The following is a 19,968-nucleotide window of genomic DNA, read 5'->3' as shown; positions in this document are numbered from 1 at the left end:
AGTGGCCTCTGCCCGCCTTCTTGGGACAACACACACACACACACACACACACACACACACACACACACACACGGGGGACAGCCAGTGTCACGGTGTCCCCCCTCTCAGTTGGGTGGACAGGGATTTGTCTGTGGAGGTCGAGGGAAAGATCCTTCCTGTCCATAAGTTCAAGGCCCCGAGTCAGGCACTCTCTGATTCCCGCTAGGGAGGAGCGGGGGGGACAGGGTCTTGTCTTAGAGACGCACCCAACCTTGTGGGTGCAAACGTCCATCCTTCTACGTCCTTCCCTTCTTCTCCCACTCGGTCCTGTCCCTCTGGGTCACACTGGCAAAGTCACCCAGGGCCCAGCCCTCCCCTCCGCTGCAGATCTGCACCAAAGCCCTGGGCAGCTTGCAACAGGCTGGTCACCTGGGCCACTGGCGACTGCAGAAAGGAGCCAGCAGCGGAGTCCTGCTGCCATCCTAGAGAGCGAAGGGCTTTGCACTGCGCCTATCGCCCGCGCATTGGGAGCCCCGCAGCGGGATAGCGGCCGAGACCGGGCGCAGCGCCGCCCCCTCGTGGCCGGCAAGGGCCTTGCCGGCCTCCCCAGCAAGCCGGGCGTCGGAATGAGTTTTCTTGAAAAAAACAAAGCCCAACAAAAAACTTTTAAAAAAAACATGAAATGTTGGGGGGAGTGCTTAGTACCCTCTCTTCCTCCTCCTTTTCTCTATCTGAAAAAGGGAGGAAGGAGACAGAAGAGGAGAGAAGGAAGCAAGAAATGAGGGTACAGGAGGGACTGAGAGAGTGTTCGTTCGGCTGCTTAATGAAGTGAGGCAAAGCTCAATACTCCCCTAAGGATTATTGACCATTTATCTGAGCAAGGACTCAGACCACTTAGCTCTTTGCCACCTCAAGCCTGGCCATTTTTTTTTTTTTTTTTTTTTTTTTTGGTGTCTGGTCGGTATGGGTATCTGAACCTGTGACCTGGTGTTACAAGGCTGTGCTCTAACCAACTGGGCTAACCGGCCAGCCCCCAGGCCGGGCCTCTTTTGGCACACTAGCTAGGAATCCAGCCCGGTAACTGTGACAAATGTTTTATTGGGTTATTTAATCCTTATGAAAATGCTAGGCAGGGGTATTATTACTATTATTATTATCATCCCCATTTTACAAATGGGGAAACTAGAGTACAGAGAGGTTAAGTGACTTACGCAGGGGTCACGGAGCTTTTAACTAAGGAGTCTGGATCTGTGCCGAGGGTCTGGCAGCGGAACCACACATCATCCCCTAAGTTGCAGCAGCCAGCATTGAGGTTAAGAGTTCTGGGGGTACTTCCTCCTGCCGGACTCGCCACCCATCAGTCCTTTATGTCTCGGGCCCTTCCTGAGACATCATTATGGCCACCTCCACCTGGCTTTGCTTCTGATGTATCTGTGGGACATTGGATACATCCCTTTACCTCCCTGGACCACACATCTTTCCTCTTTGTCAAATGAGGAGATTGGAAAAGAAGAGCTTCTCCTTACAGCTCTGACACGCTCCAAGCCCATGAGATATAGAGCGGAGGCACAGGTTGATTTGTGTTTCTTTTCTTTTTTTCCTGGCGGCTGGCTGGTACAGGGGTGGAACCCTGGACCTCCGTGTTATCAGCACCATGATCTAACCAACTGAGCTAACCAGCCAGCCACTCACTGTTCAATAGGCTCTTTGATAGCCCTGACTCTTTGTTGTTTGTTTTTTTAAAGATGACCGGTAAGGGGATCAGAACCCGTGGCTTGGTGTTATCAGCACTATGCTCTCCCAAGTGAGCCACGGGCTGGCCCTTAACCCTGACTCTTTGGGCAAAAGAATAAAAATTGTATCATTAAAGGTCAGAGAAATTCATTTCTTACTGGGCAGAAAGGCCAGTTATTTCCAAAGATTGCAAACTGTCCTCTGATTTCCTTTGTGCCAAGTCATTTAAAACAGCCTGCCCAGAATTCCACCACACGCCATTCAGCAGTTCAGCAAACATGTATTTCATATTTAATAAATGTGAGTTCCTATTGTGTTCCAGCCACTATTCTAAACTCCAGGGAGGTAGTAGGGAACAGGACAAAGATCCACCCTCTTGGGTCAGGTGGTCCAGAAGAAGGAGAAGTTGGTTCTTAGACGAAGGGATAAAGAAGTAGGAAAATAATTAATGGAATCATTTAGATAATGGTAAGCGACATGGCTAAAATAAAGCTGTGTAATGTAATAGAGGGGATCTTGGGGCAGGAACCATCTTAACCAGAGAGGTCAGGGAAGTCCTCCTGTAGAAGTGACACTGGAGCTGAGACCCAAGTGAGAAGAGCCCAGGAAGAGCCAACCATGTCACATCTGGAGGAATATTTCAGGAAGAGAGAAATTAGCACATAGTACAAAGATGCTGACCCAGGAACAAGCTTGGTGTGTTTCAGTGTCAGAAAGAAGAGGAGGGGAGGAGAGCTGGACAAGAAGAGGTTGGGGAGGCTGGCAGGGGCAGACTGGGTAGGGGCTTGTGGGCCATGGTAAGGAGTTTGGATTTTATTCTTCTTGTAAGAGATGCTGTTAGAATATCATTGAGCAGTGAAGAGGTATAATCGGACCTAGGTTTTACAAAGAAACTACTCTGGTTGCATCTGAAGGGCACAAGAGGTTCAGAGAGGCCAGGTGGGAAGCTCTCGTGGTCCAGGCAAGATATGACAGTGGCTTGGGTCATGGTGGTGGCAGTGGGGGTGGTGAGAAGTGGTCGGACTCAGGATGAATTATGGAGCACGGACCATGAAGGCAGCTCCAGCAGGACTTGCTAATAAATAGGATGAGAAGAGAGAAGACAAGGAGGAGTCAAGGATGTCATCTGCTTTTTCAACACAAGCCACTGGGCGAATGGCAGTGTCATTTCCTGAAGTGTGCAAGGCTGGGGAGAAGTAGGTGGATGGGAAGCAAAGAGCTGCATTTTGGACATGTTAACTTTGATTTGCCTTTTAGATATCCAAGTAGGAATGAGCTAGGAGTTGGAATCTGAGGCTCAAGAGAAAGAAGGCAAGGGTAGAAGACAGTGACTGGGAATTCACAAGCCGAGAGGTGCATCTGGAGCCATGGGACTGGATGAGATTGTCTGGGAAGAGAGTTGGGTGGGAAAGAGAAGAGGCCGAGGAGAGACCCTGGCACTTTTCAGCAGCCGGAGGTCTGGCAGCGTTGGAGGTGGAGCAGCCATTGGGATAGGATGTGGTGGCAGTTCTGGCACAGAAGCCTAGAGAAAAAAGTGTTTCAATAAGACAGGGGTTAACGGAGCCCAGTGCTGCTGAGAGACAAAGAAGATGGGCACAGGACATCTGGTGATTGGACGTGACGTGATGGAGGGCGTCGATCTCTTTGAAAGAGAAACTTCAGAAGCACAGCAGGCAGGAAAGCTAGACTGCAGTGCACTGGGGAGGGAAGGGGACGGAGAAAGGGGACCCAGTGAGTGAGTCTGTCGGAAATGGCTGTGTCCCAAGCTCTGCCGCTTCTTGGACTCCTGTCTAGAGGAGTAGGGGCAGGTCTGCCTTTACTAAATACCAAATTCTACAATCGCAAGGACTCAGTCTTCTATTTATTGATCACTAGGTTTACAGAAGACTTACAGTCAGCATACACAGGTTCGGATCCCTGTACCGGCCAGCCACTAAAAAATAAAAGTCAGCATCATCGTGTGGAAAATGCCAACTGTCTTCGCCCACTGTCTGAGGCAAAAGCTTCTGTGCTACTAATTGATGAGGAAGTGCAATTTCAGGGGGCAGGAGCAAGGGACCAAGGCAGGGAGGCTGCGAAAGAGGGATCGCCACCCCTAGGTGGAAGATGCGTTGTTAAGCCAGCCACTGCTAAATGTGGCTGACTGCCCATCCTGGGAGACTGTCCTCCAAGAAGTCATACAACCTGCACCTTAGAACGGTCCATCCAGTGGGGAGAAAGGGAAAGAAGCTCACCCCCGACTCCCTTCTCTGGTTGGCCAAGGATTCACCTTACGGGATGTTCACTCTCACCCCTTTGTAGTAGTGCGGGCTTGTGTGGGTGCCAAGCTGGGCTCCTGCTCTGTCCTGTGTCATCAGAGAAACCCTAGTGCAGGAGAGAAGTGGTGAAGCAGACGCAGGGCAAGACACGGTGTGGCCAGTACAGCCTGAAGTCGTGTGGAGTCTACACAGAAATGATCACGGTGTTAGTGGATGGAAAGGTGGCAGATGAGGCCGAGGGGACCTGGCGTGGTGCATAAGAGGTATCTAATGTGTCATCTGAGTAATAATTGGAACTGTCATTGTAAAGACTGCCATAACCAGAGACATCAGTAAGACCTTATACCTTAATAACTGAACCATGATATGTGTTCAAGGATGTTTATAGCAGCACTGTTTGTAATAGGAAAAAAAAAAAATCAAAATCAAGAACATGAACTGTGAAAAACCACTTAAACCATGGGAACGAGTTAACAAGAAATGATATGTAATATGATAAAAAAAATCTAGGCCTTCATGGAAAAGAAGGATGATGGGGGACCATAGGGAGGGTCAAAAAGGAGGGACTGCAGAGTTTGGGGGTGACAGACATGTTCACTATCTTGATATTGGTAAGAGTTTCATGGTGTATACGTGTGTCAATACTTACCAAAGTGTACTCTTTGAATCTGTGAAGTTTATTGTATGTCAGTCATATCTCAATAAAGCTGTTAAAATAATACAGATTATTAAAAATTTAAAAACTAGGAAACTTGGAAAGAACCATTCAATCAATGGGAGACTGGTTAATAAATGATGGTATTTAATACATTGAAAATCTATGTATCCAAGGGCTGGCTGGTTAGCTCAATTGGTTAGAATGCAGCTTATAACACGGAGATAAAGGGTTCGGATCCCTGCACTGGCCAGCTACAAAACAAAACAAAACAAAAACCTACGTATCCATTAACAAGGAGATAGATCTGTGCAAGGAGATACAGAAACATCCCCAAGACATAGTAAACGAAAAAAGCAAAGTGCAGAGCAATGAGCCGAGTATAGTCTGTTTTGGGTGCTTTTTGGGAAAGATTTACATATATAGGCATGTTACCATGTTTAGGTCTGAAAATAACCAAACAAAGGCTCTAAACGCCTTAAACAGTAAAATTTTCTTACCTCTTGTAACTTATAAGACTAAAAGTGAGGTGGGCTCCGGCAAGGTGGAACCAAGGATGCGTTGGGACCCCCCGGTGTCTGCCTTTCTCTGCTCTCCTGTCCTCAACATCACCTGCTCCTAAGACATTCTCTCCTGGTCACAAGATGGTGTCCAGCAGTGGCTGGAGCCACATGCTCCCAAATTCTCATCCAGCAGGAAGGAGAGGGAACCTACCCTGCAATCGTGGAACAGAAACCCTTCCTTGTGTTTGCTTGGGCCAGTGCAGGGTCCAGTTGAAATCAAACTGAGGTTGAGAATGGGATCACATTGTTTGCTAGAAAAGAAAGGGTACTGGGTAGGCAACCAACAGAATCTACTACTGGCATATACTTCAAATTCTTCTGTAAAGATATTCAAAAACCTGTTACAGGTGTTTTCCTTTGGAGAAAGGGTTTTGGGGTGGGGGCAAGAAGTGGGAGACTTCATTTTGTGCACCATTTTATTATTTGATTTAATTTTATTTGTTTTACATTTTTTTAAAATTCAGAGTTAACTGTAGTGAGATTAAACGCCATTTCAATTCTTGTCCGTTTATACCTTTTGCACTGAAAAAAGAGAGACAGAGAGAGAGAGAAACCTACAAAAAGAAGAATTGTGAATGTCTGGAATTAAAGAAAAGGTGTGGAGACAAGAATTGGTGTGTAATTTTCTGAAGATTAAGTATTTGAGCTATGGAATAAATAAATTTACTCAGTCCAATATTTCAGTTATTCTCTGCTGCATAACAAACTATACCAACAATTTATTGATTCAATAACAACTTATTATTTCTCATTTGATGGGCTGCCTGACTGGTTCTTTTGTTGGTCTGGCCCGGGCTCACTCCTATGGCTACATTAAGCTGCAGGTCAGTTTGGGGCCTGGGTCCGGGGGGATGGCTAAACAGTGGGCCGTTCTCTCCATGTGGCCTTTCCAGCAGGGTAGCATGGGCAGTACTCCAAGAGGAACAGCCCGGATACACAGGCACTTTCCAAGCCTCTGCTTGCAGTACACATGCTGTCCTCCCATTGGCCAACCAAGTCACGTGGCCAAGCCCAGTCAATGTGGGAGGGGCCTGCACCAGGCCATGGATACCAGGAGGCATGATTCATTGGGGGCCATTATTATTACTATTGTTACTACTACTACTATTTCTACTACTACAATCTGTTTGAAGAAAACTTTCTTCAAATAAAGGCAAACCTCAGTTTGAAGGGACACTTAAAAAACCCAGATTATACACTCTCTGCTTTACTGTCGAATAAATGCCCTATTCAGACAACATAATTTAACCTGTGTGATAACCAAATATGTGATATAATGAGGAATTTAAAGCAAATTTACACAATGAATACTGAAGGAAAAAACATTCTAACAAGTATTAAAACACTAAATTCAGTGTCCCAGAGATACACAGCTATGACTTAACAATATTCTAACCCAGAGTCAGATTTTTCTTCTTTGCTGCCACCAGGTAGATGGTGTCCTATATGAACAATGTGGGGAGCTGGAATGAACAGCTAATCAGAATTCACTGGATGTGAACAGCAATCTGAATTAATCAGATCTAAAGTCATCATCTCCTGTCTTCCTTTGATTCCCCTCCGAGAGTACAATGAAGGAGAAAAAGCAAGAACTAAGTTATTCAGTTAATTTGTTTTAAGAAGTGTGGCCAAACATGTATATAATACATGTTGTCAGGAAACAAACAGGCATGTGACAGTCCTTGCCCTCAAGATGTGAATAGTTCAATGGGAAAAACAAGATTAATGCTAACAGACAGTAGAGACTGCTGAAAGTGAAACAGGAGGTGCTCAGTTTCCACGGTTCTGGGTTTCAGGACACTTCTCTGGGTTTCAAGCCACTTCCCAAGGTCTCAGGCCCCTCCCCTGGAGGAGAGTTACTGTTGCTGGTTGGGCCTATTTTCAGCACCAACAAGAGGAGATTGAGACCACAGAGCTGGACTAATGCAAATCCAGTAGCTGAGCATGCTCAGTAAAAGAAGTTTGTACAGGCTTAAATGACCCCAGTAGCTGAGCATGCTCAGTGGAAGAGAGTTCATGCCTTGCATGACCTTCTGCTAGCTGTGCTAAAGAGCACAGAATATTCTTGAATATGTTCAGGGCATGTGATAGAATTTGACCAATGAACATGCTCCAAAGAGACCAACTGAGCATGTGCAAGACTATACATAACAGAGAACCACCCCCTTAGTTGAATATTCATCAGATAGCATGCATATGTATTAGATCGTGAAACTAAAAAAGCTGAATCCTGGCAGAAAGGCCAGGCTGCTGCTTGTTCTCCTAGAGACGCCCGTACTCTGCCTGTGGAGCGTGTATTTCTTTCATTTTGTATCAAGCTTACTTTTAGCAGGTGGCTGCTCGCTCTCTTGAGCCGGCCTGCAGTCTGTACTAAACTTTAAGTGTGTATTTATTAGTTTTGTATTAAACTTGGTGTGGGGTGGGTGGTGACTCTTTGCAGCAACAAAGGGTGTCACGTGGTGAATGGGCCGGGCAAGAGAGAGCTAAGCTTCTCTCTCGCGCTCGTTTTAAAGCCATCAGAACCATGCCCATTACTCCATGAATGGAGCAGTCCATTCACGAGGGCACAGTCCTCACAATCCAATCATCCCTTAAAGGCCCCGCCTTTCAAATACCATTATAGGATTTGCCACCCTCAACACTGTTAGTAGGGATTAGTTCATGAACCTTGGAGGTACGCAGTTCAATCCATATAAACCTGGAAACTGGTTTTAAAAAAATCAAGAATCACCAGTAATCTGGTAAATTGCTCAGAGAATTCTGGATCTTAGAGCCAGGTGGGCAGATATGACCTGGCATAGTCCTTGCCTAATACGATACGCATAAATTTAGTCTCCCACACTCAGGTCAGAAATCATCTTACTGCTTGATTTCCCCACTCCACCTCCCAAATCAGGGCTGGCTGGTTAGCTCAGTTGATCAGCTCAGTTGATTAGAGCGCAGCCTTACAATACCGAGGTCATGGGTTCGGATCCCCATACAGGCCAGCCACAAAAATAAAATAAAATAAAATAAAATGACATTGAATTACACCTCCACCACTACTCAGGGTAAATGAGAAATTCCAGAGCTGGTCAGCTCTGGGGATCCTCTCCCTCCTGCTGGGTGAGCTTAAGAACTTGGGCTTGCTCAATTCAAAAAGTAGGAAGGGGCTGCAGAGTCACCGGCAAGCTTGTGGGGTCTGCTGGAAGTGGGTGGCTCCAGCCCCTCACTGCCATACCTGGTCTGCTGCTTCTGAGGGGTACACATTCACCCCACCCCATCTGAAGTTTTGCCACCCCCCTTTCTGAACCTGGAGTGCATGGGAGGGAAGCACAGCTCCCCAGTGATTCATAGAATGTGCCAACACCGACATTTTTCCCGGGCTTGGGGGAGTCAAAGCCCTCTCCTCCTCAATGGAGTTCTGTCTCTTCTCCTTCCAGCCTCTCACACCATCTGCCTCCCTTAACAAAGCGCTTGCTCCCCAAATCGATCCAGGGGTAGAAGAGAGAGCGTCCCCATCACTTCTCAGCCCACATCACATAGCCCTTTAAGAAAGGGAGATGGGACATAGAAATGCAAAGCTGCTTCAAGTGAAAGAGGAAAAAATAGCTGTCTTGTTTATTCTGGGGTCTCCCATAGTAGCAAGAACACCAAACAAACAGCCTAATACATTACATCCCAGATAAGTAAAAGGAAGAGAGTCCCAGGGTCCTGGCTCCCTGTACACGTTCTTTCCTGGGTGGATTGACACGCCATGACCTTATCTTGGCTTTAGTACGCCTGTGTAGGGCTTCAAATGCTTTCTTGCTCAAAGTGACTAGAAATAGCCTAGGACGTGTAAGTTATGAAAATAAAAGGGTGACTCTGTGCTTTCAGGTGCATCTGAAAGAAGAAAATGAAAACAGCTCTCAGCAGTTCTTTTCATTTAAATTCACGTTGAGTAATAGAACTGGATGACTTTGTTACAAACCCCAGGTCTCCAAGGAAACAGCTTTGACAGTCAGCACGTGGTTTACAGGCAAAACAGGTCATTCATAAACATACACATGGCAGCATTAGATACATACCATCTAATGCAACTCTACCAAGCACTGGCGCAACTACTACAACCCACAAAGAGCTTTAATCCAGATTGAAAATGCTTTTCACAGAAGGAGCCCTGGAAGGTGATACCGACCAACGTTTTCTTCAACATAAAACCTTTGCCATAAACATTCACAAACAGCAGGGGAATTTAAAAACCAGGAAGGAAATGAGTGATAGTTATCTCATGGGAAGGAACATAACTTCCTTACAAAGACACAAATGTTCTATAATCGCTGTACCGCATCCAACTTCTGCCTGGCAATTGAGTTTACTTAGAATGACGTCAAGTAGTGAATAATTTGCCTGATTATATCATCAAACGTTCAATAGTAATTGGAGTGTAGCAAACTTCTTTCAACAACATGACGTATCTCAAAAAACAGAGAAGTACATAAATGATCCAACATTTAAATTCAAGATCTGAAAAAAATCATCTAGGCTAAAAATGAGGTTAAGTTCAAAATAACAACATGGCTGTCTTCTCTCTTGCAGTCCTATAGAATGCTGAGGGAGTGTCCCTGAATGGGCAGAAGCCAAAAATCTGCCTATCGAGAAAGACTTTACTGCATCACATTTGTTACCTGGGTCAATTTTCGGCAGACCAAGTCTGACCTCTGGCCTTATAGGCACAGAAGCCCAGTGTTTCCAGCTTGTTAAGAGGAGATCCATCCTTGAGACCTGGATGTATGTTATCCATCCATTGCAATACTGCTGTGTGAAACCAGAATGACCATCTACTGACTCACTGACAAAAATTTAACTGTCATCCAGGAAGCCTCGTGATCAAACCGTTCTCTCCTGGTAGGCAGATATACATGATGTCCGAAGAAGTATCCAAAACTTGGAGATAGGTAAAAAAGATGACTGGGTTTGCTTTCGGTATAGTGCTGGGCTTGACTTTCTATTGTCTGGGTTATTTTAAAATTACGTAGGATCAGAGATTCATTTGTCGATTTTTGTCCCCTAGAACGGCAAATAATTTCTGTGTGGCAAAATAGATAACTCTAAGACATTCTAGTGCATGTCCTTGTTGGGACTACTTCTATGTAGTCCCAAAACATTTTTACCACCTCAAAATAAAACCCTTATCCACGAAACAGGTACTTCCATTCTCTCCTCCCCCAGCTCCCGGCAACTGTCATTCTGTCTCTGTGGATTTACCTATTCTGGGTATTTCATATAAATAGGATCATACCTGTGCCACCTTTTATGTCTGACTTCTTTCATTTAGCGTAAAGGTCCAAGTTTCATCATTATAACATAGATCGGTATTCCCGATTTTCCTTTTTATGGCTGAGTCATATTTCATGGTTTGGATATATCACAATTTATTTATCCATTCACCCTTTCATGGACATTTGGGTTGTTTCCACCTCTTGGCTATTGCAAATAGTGCTGCTGTGAACATGTATATACAAGCATTTGTTTGAATACAGTTACCAATCCTCTTGGATATATGCCAAGGAGTGGAATTACTGGGTCATATGGTAATTCTATGTTTAACTTTTTGAGGACCCACCAAACTGTTTTCCAACATGGCTGAACTATTTTACATTCAATCTTACCTTTTTGAAAATAATGCTTCACAAGTTACCAAATAATACTCAGTAAGTTATCATTAACTTAATGGTATGTTAAATCATCTAAAGTTCACTTGTTGAGCATAGAGTCAGATCAAGGTGAGCTCAGTATATCATTTAGGTCTATTTTTGCATGCTGCCTCAATTTCATGATAGAAGTGTTTCCAGCAAGGGGATTGTCAGGCTCTTTTACCTGCCCGTAAGCCTGCCGACTGGGCCAATTGTCGAGCTCAGGCTGAGTCTGGAGCTTACGGACCCCTCAAGCCTGTTCACAGACTGGGTCACAAACCCTTCACACGCCAGGCTGGGTCACCAGACCCTTCACACACAGGTCTATGAGCTAGGTAACTGGCAAACAGGTCCTTGGAAGCTGTAGGTTGGAGAGCATGGTCACACGTGGGCAGACACCCAAGATACTAGATGCCAGCCAAGTGATGGCACGCCCACGCGTACTAACTGCACGCATACACAACTCATTTACAAAGAATGCACCGCACCACCCCCTACGGACCCAAAGTGAGGGGGGCTGATTACATTATTCTATTTTCCCAAGAGGGATCATGGTTTATTCCCATATCCATTTCCATAGCTAGGATTGCCTTGCGTAGAGGTTCATTGAGGTGAATTCAGTTGGCTGAGGACCTCTCTGCCACACACCCTACCAGTGTGTGTTTCTGTGACTCTCATTTTCTAGCTTTCATGGCTAAGTCTCTGACTGTCACCTTCTTTCTATTTACATATCATAAAGCTAAGCAAGTTAAAGTTACCTGTTGATTATTTACAGTCCGTGCATTTTGTAACTGTGTGCCAGGGACTATTCTAGATGTTGGGAATCTAGCCGCCAACCAGTTGTAAAAGTTGCCCTCTAGAACTTGACCTTCTTGGGAGACTGCCGATTACAGCTTCAATCACTTTGATTGTTACTGGTCTGTTCAGGTAGTCAGATTTTGGCAGCCGGGGAGCCATTACGTATCTGCTTATCTGCTCTGGTACAGAATTTGTTGCTGCCATAATCTAAATTTTAGGGGAAGAATTTATTTCCAAATTCTTCCGTAATCCCTAAGTACTGACAGCAGAAGAAAATCACATTACTCTTCTCTTTCAAGATTTGCATTCTAAAAGGTGAAGAACATGTGGTCTTACATAGCTGTTTAATTAAATGGGAACACTTTGAATAAAATATTTGTGCTGCATTCTGCATACAATGGAAATCAATGAAGAAGCATTAGGAAACCAGGTGTTTAGTATTCTATAGTAAGACATTATATCGTGCCTTCTGCAGTAGCAGACATGATGTGCATTTTAAGAAACATCTTATTCCTTCCCAGCATTATCATTGCTCTTTCTTGAAGGTGAGTTCCCTCTTAAAGTTATTGAATTCTTCAAATCCTCAAAAATTTTAAATGAATATGGTGCTAAAATCTTCATCAGGTAAAATTAGTCTACATCATATTGCTTTAACCGTTTTAGCTTCTGCACTTGCAAATGACATTTAAGCATTAAAAAAAAAAGCATTATGAAACCAGAAAGCTTGCTTTCTTTCACAGTTCAAGGAAAATGTCCAAAGTTCAAATTAAGTATGAAGCTGAGGTTGAACGGGGTACTAAATTTAGAAATATTAGATTTCTTAAAGACAAAGGGGATTTTTACTGCAGAGTTGGTTCTCATTACATATTAAATAAAAATAAGGCTATATATATGGCAATTCAGAAAAATTAAGAAAGGGTGTACATTAGTCCATTTCTGTTGCTGATAACAAAATACACGGAACTAGGTAATTGGCAAGAAAACAAAATTTATTGCTTACAGTTTCAGAGGCTGGGAAGTACAAAGTCCAGGGAGCACAGCTTGGTGGGGTCTTCTTTGGTGGTGGCTTTACAGCAACGCAGGGGTCTCACATAGCAGAAAACGGCAGAGCAGAGAGAGAGACACTCTCATGTGCTCTCCTTTTAAAGCTCTCAGAACCATGCCGATGACCACTATGTTTAATCCAGTCACTAGGCATGGTCCTCAGAATCCAATCACCTCTTCATGGCCCCACCTTACAATTACCATAATAGGATTTACCACCCTCTTAACAGTCACAGTGGGGATCAAGCTACTAATACAAAAAATTTGGGGGACACAATCCATATCAATGTGCATTTGTGACAACTTTCTTTTTCCTAGTAGATAAAGCTGCCCCTGTTGAGAACACTATTTCTAATGCCCTCAATAAAGTTTCTGAAAACTTGGCCCAGATGCATTTTTATGGATGTATGAATAATGTGTGTTTATTTGGATATTTTTATTATTCGTACTGAATAATGCTCTTTTTATTTGTCCCCAGTGATGCCGAATGTGCTTTAGATTTTTTGGTTCTAAAGCCCTAATAAGTCCTTAATGGGTTTCAGATGCAAGACCACCTAGTGAGAAGACAGGAGTGCCTTCTTTAAGACAATTGCTCTACTGAGACTTGCACACACCGTGTGCACCCGGCATGGCTGAAATGATTGGCTAACGCTGATCACGGGTGGTTCCCATTGTCAGCCCCTTTGACAGTAGGTACGAGAGAAGAGTTCTTGTGGAATTGTTTATGGTTAGTGGGATAAGATTTAAAATGGTAACAGCTTTGCCAGGAATTGGTTGCTCTCTGGTCTACCACATCACTCCTCTGTGCCACACATCCTTTTGGTTTTAAAAGCCAATGTGCCAACTAAGTGAAGAGTACACAGAAGCTCTCAGCACTATCTTTGCAATTTCCTCTGACACTATAATTATTTCCAAAAAAGAATTAAAAAAAGAAGCCAATATGCAGATACACCCCAAAGAATTGAAAACAGGACTTCAAACAGATACTTGTATGCCCATGCTTGTAATAGCCCGAGTCACAATAACCAAAAGGTGGGAAAACCCAAGTGACCATCAACAGATGAATAAACATGTCACACGATAGAATGCTATTCAGCCATAAAAAGGCATGAAGTTCTGACACATGCTGCTGTATAGTTGAACCTTGAAAACATTATGCTGAGTGAAATAAGCCAGACACAAAAGGACATATGTTGTAGGATTCTACTTATATGAAATATCTAGAATAGGCAACTTCATAGAGACAGAATGTAGACTAGAGGTTACCAGGAGCTGGAGGGGAGGGGTGAATGGGGACTTATTGCTTAATGGTGACAGAGTTTCTGTTTGGGGTGGTGAAAAAGTTTTAAAAATAAATAGTGCTGACGGTTGCACAACATTGCGAATGCAATTATGTAATTCCACTGAGATGTACACTTCAAAAGGATTAAAATGGCAAATTTTATGTTATATTTATTTTACCACAAAATTTTTTAAATGCAATATACAGAAACTATTAAAGACAATGTGAAAAAAAGACAGATGATAGTGAACATTTTTAGTCAAATGCATCCCAAATGAAATAAAATTAAGATCCTTATACAGGACCATATCCAGCTAATAACCTACACCCTCCTCAGTGTATCCCCCACTATTGAGGCTTTGGGGGATTTTTTTGGTGTAATAAAATATACATAAGACTTACCATTTTAACCATTTTTAAGGGTACAGTTCTGTGGTATTAAGGACATTCACATTGTTATGCAACCATCACCATGATCTATCTCCAGAACTTTCTGTCTTCCCCAGCTGAAACCCTGTACCCATAAACATTAACCCCCCATTTCTCCAACCCCTGGCAGCCACCATTCTACTTTCTGTTTCTATGAATTTGGCTACTCCAGATACCTCATATAAGTGGAACAATATAGCATTCGTCATTTTTTCACTGGCTTGTTTCACTTAGCATAATGTCCTCACAGTTTATTCATGTTGTAGCTGGGTCAAAATTGCCTTCCTTTTTAAGGCTGAATAATATTTCATTGTATCTCCCACTATTGAGCTTGGAATTTACCTTTCTCTATATCACACACACACTCTTGTATGAGGAAAGAAATTCTATAATTTACAGAGTATTTCTATTATATTGGTCCAAATTTAGACTGATGTGATTCTGAATGATTAAACTGAAGGTGAGAATACAGGAATTACTTTTTTGGGTTTTTTTTGGTGGCTGGCCAGTGCAGGGAACCCAACCCTTGACCTTGGTGTTACAAGGCCACACTCTAACCAACTGAGCTAACCAGCTAGCCAAGGGATTACTTTTAAAAAGATTCCACAGTGTTTGATTTTCAAAAGGGGGCAGTTCTGAAGGAGAGTTTCAAATTTTTTTCACAGTTAACTTAGTTGTTAATTTACACAGGATGATACCATCACTGAAGAAAACATAACGTATTTTAAAAGCATTTTATTTCAAGGTTTTTTCGTATAGAATGAAAGCAGAAAATTATCCGCATAACTATCTCAGCCTTCCTTTTGCTATGTTAATGCTGATCTGGCCAAAATGATTTTTTTTCATGAAAGGAAAACCACTTTTATCTCCAATTTAATATCTAAGGGCTGGCTGGTTAACTCAGTTGGTTAGAGCGTAGTGCTGATAACACCAAGGTCAGAGGTTCAGATCCCCGTACTGGGCAGCCACCAAAAATAATAAAAATAAATAAATAAAAATAACTAAAATAAATAAAACCATTGAACGTGTGGGAGTGCCAGGGAAAAAAGCAATTCACTATAGCTCAGATTACCTTGTTCTTTGATTCTAAGTTCTTAATATCTCTGATGTGCATCCCTCTTCGAACTAAAAGCCACTGCCTCTGTCCAGCCTATATGGCTTTTATCTTTTTAAAATCAAGTTTATTGGCACATAATTCACATACAGTAACATTATTTTTATGTGTACAGGTTCATGAGTTTTGACAAATATAAAGAGTCATGAAATCAATTTTTAAAAAATTCGATGTCACGATAATGTCGCAGGGTTCATTGCTGGGGCAACCTTCCATGTCACTTGGCATATGGGTCAGTGCAGTATTCCCAAGCATGGACTATTCTGCCACCAGAACTGAAGAGGCCCTCCCACCAGCTGGTGTGCTTCCTTTTTAGTGGGGGAGTTGTGAGAAACAATATTTTGATTTTTACTTTGTAGGGAATGTTGCAGGATGCTTCAGATCATTGGGTCCCTTAAAATTTCACTGATCCAGCAGTCCCTCGTTCTTCATAGAGTTTATCTCTGGCTCTCTGGAGCATGTATCTTACCAATTCCTCTGATATACTTGTCATTTCTTGCTCATTTTGTCTGATTAAGGTACTGTCATCTGTATTGTGGCCCAATGGGGTGCTCTGCAGGACGTCCGGACGGTCCAGTTACCTTCAGGCTACATGCTGAGGGAGGGTGGGAGAGTTAATACAGCCCTGGGGCAAGACTGTAATTGCATACTATTGCCCATCCCTAGTGAATGTGAACTGATTCTCATAAGGATAGAAAAGAATGCATTTGCTAGGTCAATAGCACTTATCGTGCACCTGAGACCATGTTAGTGTCCTTTAGCAGAGACACTGTAAGTGGCATCCCAGCGGCAATTGGAGCCACTACTCGATGATGTTTTCAGTAGTCCACTATCACTCTCTAGCATCTGTCTGGTTTTTGCAGGGATAGACTGGAAAATTGAAAGGATTTAGGATGGGGACTGCATCCATTATGTCTTTGAGCGTGCCACCTATCTCTGCCCTTTCTCCCAGGATGTGATATTGTTTTTAATTTTCTGATTTGCCAGTAAGGGGTAAGAAGAGGGCCAGAGGCTTCTATTTGGCCTTCCCCACTATGATCGTGATGTCACAGGTCAAGAAACTAATGTGGGGGTTTGCCAGCTCCAAGTAGGTCCATTTAAGTGATGTATTTGGGGGGTGGAAGTGACCGAGGACCCGCTGACACACTGTGAGCTGGTCATGGCCCAAGACCTCATTTACGACCTGGCCTCCGTATGCCAACCTCCTCTAATGAGGAGGAAGGTGTGTGATGGTGACTATTTGGGTTTCAGAGTATCAGTGTTAACTCAGACACTGCCCAACCGTCCTTGGAATGCTTGGGCATAAGTCTTTGCCCGGTGTATGCTCCTCCAGGTGAATGCCCATAGGTCCCTTTTGGGGAAGGACGTGGGAATCATTACTTTATACTCTTGTGGTGTTGCAGGTTCCTTCCTCCTGGGAAGCAGTGTCCCCTCCAGTCAGTGTATGAAAACTGGCTAGGCCCAGAAACTGGGCAAGGATTATGACTATTTATTGGGGTGCTTTAATTGCTTCTGATTGTATAGATTAACAGCTTAATGATCACCCATTTATCTTACCCCTGGAGAAGCCATCTTTTATTAGCCATCTCCAGAGTGCTCTGTGTATCAGGTCCTTTCACTACCATTCTGACCTTGCCACTCATTATGATTTTTGTGCCCATCTTTTTTCTGATGGTTAAGTGTCCTGACCTCTGTTATACTGGGATCAATCCTATGATCCCCATTGCTACCAGGGGTCCAGGTCTGTGGTTGCATCTCCCACTGCAAGCCCCGGCCTACAGAGGACAGCCACCATTGAGCTGCTGAGTGATGCAGGCACATTTCTCCCAGACCTTCTTTACTGCTTTGATAAATGGAGTCTCCTCTGCGCCTTTCCATGGAAGTCATTTGATGGGACTTCTGGCCTTACGTAGTATATCCACTCCAGCATGCCCACTGCTGTGACTCTTTCTTTTCATCCTTCTTCTACCCTTTGCTTCAGCAGTTCTAGCATTCCTACTTCACTTAGGGTGGGTTGAGCTTCTTCCAAACGTCTAAAAGCCGTCCTAACAGCACGTTAGCACCATCTCTCAGGGTCCTTGCTTGGCCATTAAATCCTGTATCTCGGGAGAGTGCCTGTGTATCGATAACTTCTTCCTTCTCCAACTGTATGCTTCTGTCCCTGTTCCAGTACCCTCAGGATCCAATCCCATATGTGAATCTGACTGGCTCTTGCTGGCTAGGTCCTGTAGTTCCTTTGGAGTCTGGTCCCTTTTCTAAGTGGACTTGCCTAGCCAGGTTATTTTGTAACTTAACCCTAGCTATTGGTCTGGTGGGTAGGAGGGGAAGTGACTGTGGCTCACGTTGCCTTACGAGGCAGAAACCTGTGCATCAGCTTCAGGCCAGGGAAAGAGCATCCCTTAACAAGGAGCAGGCCACTTCTGTAAGGACAAAGGGTTCAGGGGAATCTAGGGCTTCCAGATCCTTGTGTACACGGACCCCAAAACTCCCCATCCCTCATCTCGGGCTGCCCCTCTTTTCCGATCAATCTGGGACCTGACATTAGCGTAACAGACCAGCTGAGGCTGGCTATTCACCCTCCTCTGGAGCTCCACCACTCTGACGATTCCGAGGTCTGATCCTCATTACTTTTATATACTGTAGACAAGTCTCTTTATAAGCTGCCAAGGGGGGCCCTCTGCTTTTCAACTTAGCCCCTAATTGGTGATTAATTACTCTGAGCCTTTGTCTTTTTGCCAAGTATTGACTGCCCCAAGAAACAGCTATTTAATTCCATTATCCTTTGACTATTTCCACAGAATTTCTTTTCTTTTTTATAAATGCGTCCCAGGCTTCTTAAGAACAAAGTGATGAGTGGGGTGGGGATTCAAATCCAGAGCACCATGGAACTTCACCTTCCCTCCAATCAGCTCCCCCCGAGTCCCCTGCCCCACCCTCGTGTTCCCGATTCCTTCTTTGGGGGAACTTACTCCCCAAAGCCCACGCACCTAGTCCAGGCTCTTTCCCTGGCTTCTCCCCTTTCCTAGGAAGGGCAAGCGCCTCAGTTTGAATGCATGGGAGAGCCCAGAGTGGTGACAGAGGCAGGGGGACCGAGAAGGACAGCGTAGTGGAGTGAGGGCTCCCCTAGCCTGGGCTACCAACGCGGGGTACTGGGGTCAGAGGAAGTATCCTGGCGGCCCTGAGAAAGGCCTCTGAACAGTCACTGCGCTGGCTGCAGAAGGGCGCCTGGACCGTGTCCTCCCCGGGCTGCGCGCCACGTGGCTGACCTGCTGCAGCGCGGCTTCCAGGCGCTGAGGAGCGGGGTCTCCAGGTGCCTCTCACTCGGTTCCCGACACTCGCTCGCTGTCTCTTCGGGGCTGCACGAGGGTCTCTGAAGCTCCGTTGTCGCCCCGTCCTCCACCCACCTCTGCAGCACACACGTTCTCGAAGCTGGGCCGCAGAGCCTCAGAGCTGTGGGTGGTCATTTGACCGAACACCTTCCCGCAGAGAACCCCCAGCGGAGCCCCACACCAGCCTGGTGTGTCCCGATGTGACCCTCTTCTGCTTCAGGAGCTTTTCACATTGCTCCAGTTCTTTCTGCAGAGCCTCGAGGTCCTGGGACTCCTCAGAGTTCTGCTCCAGCTTCTCGGCACCAGGGGCTGCGGTGCGGGGCTCAGGGGAGGCCCCCTCCGAGTTGCTCTCCACCCACCTCGCCCTTGGGCTGAGGGGTCTCCAGGCTGCCCTGGGGCTCTAGCCCCACTCCAACCTGAGGTCCACAGTACGTCATCCCTCCACAGAACTCATATGGGGGAGGGGGACACGGGAGAATCCCCACCTCAGGGCCCGGCCCACCAGGAGGGCCTTGGGAGCTTAGCCAGGTCTGAGGGTCAACTCAGCCTGGCTCTGGCCCCCCTGGCCCACTGCCTCCACTCCCTGGTGGAGGTGAGAAGGCGAAGCCCAAAGTCAGGTGTCCCACCGGGGGAAAGAAGGTGTCCCAAGTTGGGGGCCCAGTCCACAGAATTTCTTAAAGCTCTGTGCATTCCTTTCCACCAGTCATCCTAGTTTGCCCCCAGTCTAACAACCCTATTTTATCCCTACTGTATGCCAGGGGCTGTACATGCTCCATCTATTACCAGTGACGAGGTCCTCACTGACAGCTGGACAGCGGGGGATCTGGCTACAATGCCCCGTTGTAGTCAACTTTCTCAGGTCACTTCCAGCTCTGGCTTTCATAGGCTCAGATCCCCCAGAAGCAGACTGTGACATGAATATATGCACAAAGGGAGCTTACTGGGGCTTGCCTGGGAGAGCAACACCTGTGGGTAAGTGAAGGAAGGAGATTGGGAAGAGGGAGAAGTTGAACCAGGATGTGGTTGTAACAAAGGCCTCAGTCCATCTTATGGGGAACTTTCCAGAGCTGGAACGGCCCTTCAGAGTTGTTCCAAATCGCAGCAAGAGGACCAAGACTTCACATTC

At 45.1% G+C, this 19,968-nt stretch overlaps 1 pseudogene; it reads right to left on the bottom strand.

The window, feature by feature from the left end:
- Positions 1-461: 461 nt before the first annotated feature.
- On the bottom strand, positions 462-19,725 carry LOC134365094 (POU domain, class 5, transcription factor 1-like; annotated as a pseudogene).
- Positions 19,726-19,968: the final 243 nt, after the last annotated feature.

This window comes from Cynocephalus volans, chromosome 16 (genome assembly GCF_027409185.1).
Source record: "Cynocephalus volans isolate mCynVol1 chromosome 16, mCynVol1.pri, whole genome shotgun sequence".
Classification (NCBI taxonomy): domain Eukaryota; kingdom Metazoa; phylum Chordata; class Mammalia; order Dermoptera; family Cynocephalidae; genus Cynocephalus; species Cynocephalus volans.
This window is presented reverse-complemented; position numbering and strand designations above follow the sequence as displayed.